The sequence below is a fragment of the Rhea pennata genome, chromosome 16 (genome assembly GCF_028389875.1).
Source record: "Rhea pennata isolate bPtePen1 chromosome 16, bPtePen1.pri, whole genome shotgun sequence".
In the NCBI taxonomy this organism is placed as follows: domain Eukaryota; kingdom Metazoa; phylum Chordata; class Aves; order Rheiformes; family Rheidae; genus Rhea; species Rhea pennata.
Genome location: NC_084678.1, coordinates 6,014,692 through 6,025,489, shown reverse-complemented (window position 1 = coordinate 6,025,489; position 10,798 = coordinate 6,014,692). Strand labels below are relative to the sequence as shown.

Genomic DNA, 10,798 nt, shown 5'->3' with positions numbered 1-10,798 from the left:
AGAGTAAATTACTTTAAGGTTCTCAGGAGGCACTGGAGAAGCTTAAAATTCTATTTAATTTATTGTTACTTCTTCAGATATATCAATTTTCATTAATGTAGACTAGAATAATAGAAGGGAAATACTAGAGAAAAAAAAAGGCAAACACACGAGAAGAAAAATAAGTCATACTCCCTTCCTAGCTTGCTGAGCATATAGTAAGTCATGACAAACTCCCATCAAGCAAATTAGGACTGTTTAGAACGCATTTTTATCCACTTTTAAAAATACAGTACAGTATATTCCTGTCTATAAACCACCAATACTCACCAATGGGTCACATTTAGAGATTATATAATTATTTTTGTACAAAACATTTAAATTAGTATTTTGGAGCAAATATTTCATTCTGAAGACTTTACATTTTTTCTTCAAATTGTGGGAAAAAAACAGGTCTACATTAAAAGGTAGAAACTATGGTTTGCCATCCTGCAATCAAAACTCACTTAAATTGTAGACAGAGATAGTTGTTGCAGGTGAAGCTCAACTCCCAACAGCTGTGAGTAGGGGGATGGAACATACTCCAGTCTTTGCACAAATCTGAAATGAATTGTATGAGCTTGATGTAAGTATCTTCTAACCATCTTTGGTCATTAGCATTTGTGTATATGTCCTGGAACACGTGAGGAAGGATGGTGCCTTCGCTAGGAACATTACTTACCCTCATTCTGCCATAAAGCCACCATGACGTCTCCTGATGCTCTAATTGCAACACATGCACTTCATCTTGACATAGCGCATGAGATCCGAGTTTGCATTTAGATCTGTTTTCAAATCTGGAAGGAAATGAAGGCATCTAAGAATCATAGCTAAAGTTATGCCAATAACTTTCATCCTTCTATGGGGGACAGACAGAAGGCACAAATGATTGCTTCCATAGTGATATTTTTACACTTGTAGCAACAGGAGTCAAAGACGGTATATGTTATCTAACAGACCACAGTCTCTGGCCCAGTTCAAGATCTCAAGAGATTTTACATCTAACTTACCCAAGAACACTTTGATAAGTCTTGGAGTAGTGAGACTAGAGAGGAGTGAGGAAGATAGTTCACATACACTGTCTACGGAAACAGTACAAGTAAAATTGCTTAACATGAAAAGAATCATATGATGGACTCTAAGGGCAATACTCCCACCCACTCAGCAGTGCAAGGGTTTTGTTGGGGGCTGGGAAGGAGGTTTGAAACTGCCTTCCTTTGGCTAAGATTTTATACTATAAATTGACTTACATCTCACAGGAGTAACAAGCATAATACAAATAAAATAACTGCACTTTTGATGAGCAAACAACTTCAAAGTGAACTAGCATGTTTATCTTGAAGACAGGGTTCTCACCAGAGCACAGATGAGCCGAGTTCAGTTTCCAACAGGACATCTCTCTGCCAGAGCTCAGACATGAGCATTTCAGAGGGGTGGGGGGCAGCTTTATCGTCAAATCAACTTGAGAGTCATCACTTCTGCTGTGTTGCTGTGTTTCAGGGTGCCCCCAGGAGCTCAGTGGGTACAGTTTTGTCTTAAACAAGCAAGAGCTGCCTTCTTCAGGAGGAAATCTCACCAGACGCAGCTCTTGCACCTTGCAATGAGTGTGCCCTGAACACCTGTCTGTCTTCGCGGGCCTCCACTTCGCCTGGAGCCATGTAAAGTGCCTCAAACATATGCCTACACCTAAAATAAAACTTTGGGGACTAGCCTGGAAACCAAAGCTTCTCGATGCTTTCAGATAAATAACATTTTGTACTTCCATTAACCTAAAACCTATTTATTACAACAATAAAGGGCTTCTCAATAAAACACCGAAAAACTTTCCAGAAAAAGGAAATGTGAATAGTAAACTAAGGCAACCTGGTTTATTTAAGTAATCTACTGCCCTAGCACTGTTCTATGGCCCATTCCTTTCCAGGTGGCAACAGGTTTCACAGTGACCATGGAAGAAGCTGTTCAAAGAATTATCTCTGGCTGCAGACTTATACAGGCACGAATTACCCTATCTATATTGCAAACAGGACGGCAGTCATTAAGTGCAATGTTATTCTCTTAGTGCAATTCTGGGAAAATTAACCAGAGTTTTATCTGTGACATCAGGGACAAGTGAATGAGTACTGTGGTTCAAATGGATCTTTTATAGTTTGTATTTATTTATTTATTTTATGTTTTAGTCACAAAACAATTCCTCACTGAAGAGGCAGATGCAATTGTCTTCAACTCTTATAGGAGAGAGTTCCTGAGGAAGCTGAAGTTCTGTAAGAATGGCGAGGAGCTCTTTCACTTATTCTGCAACTCGCTGGCTCCACCTTAATCAGAATATATTAAATAAAATGTATGGATGCTGGAGACTGGAATGCTGCAGTTCATAACTACAATTAACCACTATTAATTAATAGCTGAAGGATAAATGAGCCATGGGATCCATTTATTCCTGGGTTGGGAGTATTTAAATTCACAGTGGGACGTGAGCCCATTTTTCACTGCAGTGAATTAAAGGAAGTGTGAATCAAAGCTCAGTGCTATAAGTTGCAGGAGACACTTCCAGTTCTGTTTGGTTCTTATCATTTAAATAGTAAAGGAAGGAAAAAAGAAAAACACACACACACACACACACACACACACACACACACACCCCAGATGCCCTGAAACTTCATGGGGGGAGTAGAGAGAAAATGACAGCATTTCCTATTCAGAGATAAGAGCTACATTTCAGACCTTCCCCTGCTGCTCCTCAATTCCAGTTCTCCAGAATGGACAAGGAGGATGGATTTCCCAGAAGCTGCACAATGCAGGTGTTCCTCTGTTTGCCATTTACCCAGAGCCTAAGGTACCAGATTTGGATGTCAGGCCAATAACACATATTTACAGCATGCTAGCAACATAATCAAGCTCATATTCAGGATCTTGCTTACTTCTCCTTGGTCTCAAGGGCATACACTGCCTGAAATGGATTCTTAAAATCCAGTCAAGACTGCTTTTGCCCTCTGTTGTCTACTTAGGCTTGGAAAATCCCACCTAAGGCTTGCCATAAAACACAGTGGATCCTTCCCATGACTTCTCTAGGAGAGTTAAAATGTGGATTTTCTCAGGAAATGTCACAAAATAACACTGTTCTTTCCAAAACTATAAGGAAGGATTGTCGTTTAAGCCTTAGTAAGGCAACAATTGCAACCACTATTAGTAATTGATTTAACCACACTGTTGGGCTTGTGCAGGCTAACAAACCAGAGCCTAGCTCCCCATGTGGAAAATCCAAGCAAGGTTGTCATATTCCTAAGCTGTTTGTGACACAGAGGATTACCTGGAGAATTATCTTGTGGTAGTTTAGGAAATTTGGGTTCTATTCTCAGAAATTCTCACCTCAGAAAAGTGCTAAAAGGAGTAAATGAGATCCTACATTAATGTGATAAAGCAAGCTCTAAAGTAGAAAAATAGCTAAACCTTGAAAGGTCTGAAATGGGGATTCCTTCCTATGTTTTCTGTTCAAAAGCTATCTTTTCTAATTGGAGTTTGTTAAAAAATGGAACTTGCGCACTAATGGAGACTCCAGGATTTCTTCATTTGATTTGATTCATCTCACTTCCTAACTGAGATGAAAATAAAACATTTAACAAACAGGCAGGGTAAAAGCAGAAAGTTCCAAAAAAATTATACTGAAGACAGAAGTGTTTTGTTTTACATCTGATGTTCATATAAAGTACTCTAAATTTTCCAAATTAAACCAATTTAGAGTCCACTTAACAGTGAAGTGCTTCTTCTTCAAATATTGTCATGCTTCACAGGAGCCAGAGTTCAAGGCCCCATGGCCTCAATTCTCCTGTACACACGATGTTACACCTCTCTTGCAAAAATCTTTGATTTTGAAAGGATGCTTTCTGTCAAAAGGCCTTCAGAACAAAACTCTTGGAATATCTGTATTTCTAAAGCTTCATTATAGAAAAAGATCTCAAAACTCTCACAAAAGCAGGCTCTCTTTGAGGGTCTGCAGTATGTTTTACTTCCTTTGGGATTGGAAACACCAGGCTCCCATGCACTATTTTGATATTTCTACTTTCCCAATAATGTCACTCAGAGAAGTGTAAAATTGAAAAATATTTGCAGATTAATATTGCTAACTTATTCTTACCTCAAAACTTTTCAGTCCAAGATTTAAATGAAGATTTGAGACGATTCTTCTCAAAGAAACCCCTTGTCTTGTCCTCAGTGCTTGACATCATAGGATCTTCTCAGTGTCTAAGAATGTTGTGGTGGTAAAACACTCCAACCTTTAAGAAGCCAAGACATAGTTTTTGCTCATACAAAACTATCATTGACTCCACATAATTTTAATGTGCGTTACTACACTGTGATAAAGAGCTTAAGTATTCCCCACTGATCCCCCAATAATACGCAGATGTTATCAATTCGTGCAGGAAATACTCAATCTGCTCATTCTCTATTTGTTTTCAATGAAAAGTAAGGAATATGCATTTAATTACTGGTGTGAATCCTCAAGAGAATATGGTTGCATTAACACTAGCCCCATAGCACAGTGCATTCTTTCCCACAAAAAAAATATCTCCTTGCCTCAGTATCACAAAACTGAAATAGGAATTATTCTGTCAGGAGTCATTTTGCTATAAAGGCAGAAATGTAGAAATAAAACAGAAATCCAATTTCACTACTAATTAGATTAAGAGGTTCAAGAAAAAAGGAAAAAGCACATGGTTAAAATAATTTGGCCATAAACTCCTTTGGCTATGAGAGTGACTTTTTTTCTGCACTGGTTCTGTAGCAGGCAGTGTACAAGCTCAACTTCTTGCAGGCTAAAGAGCTAAACATGAGACAACGTAGCTCTTTTAGGGAGTAGGCGAGTGTCGCTCTTTTTGGACTGCAGAATCCTGCAGATTTCTTGGACTTGGACTTTCCTTTTTTTCTGAATTCTTATATTGCATACAAATACATTGTTTTAGCACACGCTGGATTTTCTGCAGATGATTGGTATCGGCTAACCACGGTAGAAAAACATCTTGCTACTTCAGTAGTCCTTTACTCTCTGTTGTAGTGCTTCATTAGCAAATGACTGAGGCTGCTCCTCCAGGTCTAGGCTAGACTGACACTTCCCGGCTGTGGTGACTCTTCCATGCTCAGCCCCGTGCTCAGGGCGGCAGGTCGGAGATTGGCTCTGAACAGCACTGCTCTTGCTCAGTTTGGCATCTAGGAAGCTGTGTCTGATACCACTACATAGCCCATCTGAGAGGAAGGGTTCCCTATAGAGAGGGGAAATACTGCCTTACTGAAGCCAAAATATCACCATTTTAGCAAAGAAAATAAAGAAAGTGGCTGACAAGACTTTTTTGTACCAAACAATCTTAGGTATCTTAGGTCAAAGGTTTCCCACCTTGTTAGGAAACAGAGACTCAGGCTGCTTTCTGATTTTCACTGCTTCTCCAGTGAAGTAAGAATACACTGAATTACAGCCTTTAGCTTCCCAAGAAACTGTGAGTATTAGTTAATGCTAGTAGAACCTTATCATTGGATCCTGTCCCTCTTCTAACCCTGAGGTCAATGAAGCCCCATTTCTGAGCTGCAACAAGAAGAAACATAAACTAATAGCATTATAGATTAACCTGGAATACAATTCCCTCCACAAAATGCACAGGACAAGATGATGTTAAAAGGACACAACTGAACACACTGGTGTTCATTTTTGACCTCATTGCATTATCTCCAGTAGCACAACCAAACGTAATTACAGCCAGCAGCAAAAGGAAAATCAAGATCACAGACTCAATCCTGATTAAAATAAATAAATACAGAAAATATATAAAGCATATGGGCACTGAAGAGCAGCATATGGATCACGTCCTGAAGTACAAGGCCTACCATATGCTTGCAGAGCCTGGTTCAAAGGAAAACCTTCCTCCCTCCTCCCGATGTCTTTGGCTAGGTCACGAATCAGCTGCCTCTCAACATTTTGTGGCATTGGGCAAGTTTGCTTTTGAATAGTAAAGCAAGTTTCAGCTCAGCGTGAAGAGAATCCCAGGTAGAAAATGGACAGATGGCTGGTCCTAGTTAAGCAGACAGACTGAAGTGAAGCATTCCCCTTTGCCTTCTCTCAGACCAATCCTTACATTGTGTCCTACACCAGCTGTATGTATCTAACCCTTTTTACCTTCTGTTTCCTTAAGAAAATAATTCTTAATTTTTTTGACCTCTTGTGCTGACCTGTGAGCCCTGCAGGGAATGTTAATGAGCTGTTAACATTGCTTGGGGTATGGCATCCAACCAGTTCATAGAGTTCTTCAGGCTCTTCCTACCAAAACCCCTGTTTTTTCATGCTTCACTGGCCCTAACCAACCCCATCTGCCTCTAGATGTCTAGCATATGTTATGTGCCTGGCACTGCCCTGCAGGAAATGATGCCTTGCAGCTTGTGCAGCGTCTGGCATATGATAAGGACAATTTAGATAGCAATCAAGGAACAGGATTACTCAAGTGCAGGGATAAAAAAAGGAAGAAGGAGACAGTGATGACTGGGCCCAAAAGAGAGGATTTCCTGCCATACTGCAAATGCAGCGATGAAGGAAAGAGATAGACTGTCCTAGATGAATGCAAAGCTAACTTCGAGAACTTAAAAGACTCAGGAAACATTAAGGTCTGCCTCACTGTACGAATTCCACAGACACCATATATGAAATGTATTTGTAATTATCAGTTGTGTCAGTATGATCAAGGGGAGCAAAGACAAAAGCTCCCAGCTCTGGGGAGACCCACTGCCTTCAGCAGATCGGGCCAGGGAACCATGCTGGGTCTTGGCTTTTTCTGCACACGGGAGCAGTGTGTGCTTCAGGCTAGTAGTTGCTGCTGACAGCAGCACTGATGCTAGCCAGCTGTGGGGGACTATCGTATCTCCTTACCCACAGCCAGCAGCCCTTGGGGAGACAGTACAAGGGCTGACACATAAGCTGACCATATGTCCAAGCAGTTTAGGGGAAGGAAGGATTCCTCTCCTGGTGACTGCACAGAGTCCTCTGGATTTTGGCACAGGGCAATATTGAGTCTTGCTTTTACTCTGGGCCTACTTACACTACATATACAGTGGTGTAAACTGAATTCTTTGGGTCAGTCTTCCCTTTAGGAGGGAGGGAGAAACAAGGATTGAAACGGAAAAGCTGAAAGTCTTAGGAACTGAATCACTCTCATGTTACAAAAAGTTTGCTACAAGTTTGGAGAAGCCATAACTAAGGCCAGGACAAAATTGCAAATTGACGATTTTTGAATCTTGGAGGCTTATTCAGAGAGGACTAGCCTTCAAAATACAATGCTCTACAGCCAAGTTCCTTTTCAGTTGTGTGCTCAGCACTTATTTTTTGTCTGGAATAGTTTGTTACCTTACTCATGACAAATATTTTACTACACAGGTTACAATTCGAGCATGCAGAACACCACTCACTCTTGCACAGATAGACTTGCCTTCCTCACATGCTCGCGCACAGCAAACCAGATTGTCTTCACATGCTCACCAACGCGTTGCAGAAGAAAAAGGAAAATCTCCGAGAGAGCCAACAAAAACAAAGCATGGTAACGGAAGGTGACTTACAACTTCAGTGCTATGGAAATTAATCCCTCAGGAAAGGCAAAGCTACAGCAGAGTTAAAATTTTGACACAACAGTTCACTACTTTATCATGCCCCCCCTTTGGAATTACAATTTCCACACATTTGTTAAACTGTTTCACAAAACATATTGTTCTTCTATTTATGAAACTGCTATGGCATGAAATAGTAAAAAACAGACCAATTCCTGTATTATTAGAAAGAGCTGTTAGGAGAATATGCTTTAATGTACTGATATATGAAATACAACATCCTGATCTCTATTCCGTGCACAGATCAAAATTCTAGACAAATCCTAGTTTCCAATAACACTTTGTAAACTGGAAAAGCCAGAAACTCACATAAATAATGCACAATGCGTGAATTTCAAGGACCTGTCTTAATTCTGTTAACAGCAAACTAAAACATACTGAAAGCATAGAAAATGTTACTATATCTAACCCCCGTGAGCTGCACAGAACAAGTTAATGCCTACGAGTCTCCTAAGGAAAAATGTTCATCTTCTGGTGAGTAAACAAAAAAGTAGTATTTCTTAGAGAAAACTCTTTATTTTTCCAATAAAAGTTAGATTTTTATCTGAAAAGGATAACTGTGAAAGTTTTTATTTTGACTAAAATGCATCAATTTTAACTCTGGCTGACTAGCTCATATTTCCTAGTTCTTTTTTGACTGCCAACAGATTCTTACAAATTATTACACATTAGTCTCCCTGTCTTATCTTAAACAAGGAAAAAACAAGCATATCATTTACAAATTATTTAGTAAATCAGTTTGAATTTAAAAATGTATACAACTGGATCATGAAGTTTTATTTGCTTCTTATTCCTGATGAAGACTTTCCCAAATTTAATGGGAGGAAGCATGAAGTCACAATGAAAGCATTAATAACCAGAACTGCAAATCCACAGCTTATTTGCAGCTCTGTTGTAGACTCACCACATAGCTTTGTAGGAAAAAAATGTTAACCGCCTCATAAAATGCAAATCCTAACATCTACTAAACAGGATATCGCAATAACTAAATTGACTTTCAGATCTCTAGCAGGAAGAGGGTCCAGAAATGTGTCAGAATTTGTAAAGTCACGGATTACATTTTCATCGCTTGACCCCTGTTTTCAGACCCTGGCACACTGTGCAGGGCTGAGCGTCTCTGTATGTCTAACGCAGCAGAGGTTTAGTTTCAATTTGATTTCAGAGGGGTAAAACTATGTAAAAACCTGTGCCTGTCAAGTAGAGGTGTAAGAAAATCAGCGTGTAATTTAGAGAAAGCAGTAACAGAAGTTGGAAGATGTCCACATGAAAACATAGCTCAATTGGAAGATCAATTCATACCATACCTATCTATAAAATGCAGTTGTTTTCTCCGGGAAAGTACTTTTCCCTGTAGTCTAGGCAACCAGATCAAACAAAGCTTCAGCAGTCCAGTAGATCGTTCTCTGCCAGAACAAAGTGAAATGGGAATTTCAGAAGTTTGAGCTGGGCATCACGAACCACATTCGATTAGTCAATACTACAACTGTAGAGGAAAAACCCAAGCCTTTCTCAAATAAAACAAGATCTCACTCATGAAGGAAGAAATATTCTATGTTAATAATGTTTTCCTGGAAGGATGAAGATTTGCAAAGAAGCCAACTAAGTCTCACTCAAGTAAATTTTTGGTTCGAGGGGTGCGTGCGCACGCATGCATGTGCAGGGAGTACAGAATGTCTCGCGTAATTCTAGTTAGGAGAAGTGACTGGGCAGAAGCCAGACCTGGATTATCTCAAACTGATAGAGAGAGCACACATGTTTAGAAAGAAGAACGAGTGCCAAATATTCAGCTCCTCTCTTCCATAAAACATAAGGTGTTTTATTTCTGCATCAGATGTTTCAAACACAATTGACTTCTATTAAGTTTGAATGTAAACCACTTTGCTTTCCTAATGTAGCATGAACTTAAACGGTGGCCATTTCAGAGTCACTGCATGGCTGCCATATTACCAAAGATATGCATTTGCTCTGTCTCATAAAAATATATTTCCCTGTCTCATCCTGTATGGAAACTGGAGTTTTTTCAGCTTTTTAGCTCTTTCTGATATGTTATCTGTACATATGTTATAGCATTCTTCCAATACATTTATAATAAATACTATGTTGGCATTGTTTTATTTCATAGGACTCTAATAGAAAAGTACCGAAGTAACTTGCTAACGATAAGGCATTTATGGACATCAAGAAAGAGAATTTTGCTTCCTTCACAAAGGTCAGCTAATCAAATATTATTTGCCTGTGGGCAGTGCAGTTGTGTTAAAATACCCCTGGCAGAAGACTCATACTGTTCTGCATTCAGGACAATTACTGGAATATACATCACATTGCATTACTAATCAAAACGGCATGACAGTATGAAGGATTTCATTTAATCAGCCAACAGGAACGGCTGCTGATTAGCCGGCTTCTCCTGGCTCGCAGACTAAAACCTGATCACAGGTTTTCTAACAGCAAATTATAGGTAAAGCCAAGGGAAAGAAAGTAATTTTAACTGGCAAGGGTTCATGGGACTCCTTTCTTCAGTTTTGATTCATAACAACTTCATGCAGCCCAAGCTCCAGCTCTGCAATTCAAAACCTCACGAGTGAAAGCTGAATGCCCTGTTTCATGTCAGGATGAAAGCGCTGCATATTTCTTACGAGGGCTCTGGTGACAGTCACTTTAGGTGCAGGTCTGCGATTGCTGTTGAATTCTTTGGCTCACCTTCTGCAGGTTGCGTTTGCCTGCTTTTCACACAATTAACCCCACTCCTTCCTCAAGGAATTGGAGAGACAGCTCTATAATGAACTTCTACAAGACCTCTCAATTAACATAGTGTAAGAAAAAAAAACAATTCTGAAACTGTTCTTCCCCTTCCATCAAATTTGTTATGCTCTGCAGCACTAAAGAGCTCCTGGGAAGCGCCACCAGCCAGTCTATTGAGGGGCCAAAACAAATCCAGACTGATGTGTACTACTCGGGTCTGGTTTCTCCAAGCTGTGCCTCTGTCCTGCCCGCTTCCAGGCCTCTTCACCCAGATGACATAGGCACATGGGTCTGTACCAATAACACCTCACACCAGCAATCCTATGATGCTATTATTTCCCAGCCTCAGTCGCTAGAACATTTCAAGGATCTCCAAGTGGTCCAGAACTGACGAAGAAGTTGC

The 10,798-nt window shown here is 39.9% G+C and overlaps 1 long non-coding RNA gene across 1 annotated transcript in view; it reads right to left on the bottom strand.

The window, feature by feature from the left end:
• Nucleotides 1-206: 206 nt before the first annotated feature.
• The window catches only part of LOC134147789 (uncharacterized), a 29,096-nt gene continuing 18,504 nt past the window's right edge, over nucleotides 207-10,798 (bottom strand). The window contains exons 2-4 of the long non-coding RNA XR_009960070.1: nucleotides 4,151-4,289; nucleotides 701-815; nucleotides 207-579 (exon numbers count right to left, since the gene is read on the bottom strand). This is a non-coding gene — a long non-coding RNA (uncharacterized LOC134147789). The remainder of the gene's footprint in view (nucleotides 580-700; nucleotides 816-4,150; nucleotides 4,290-10,798) is intronic.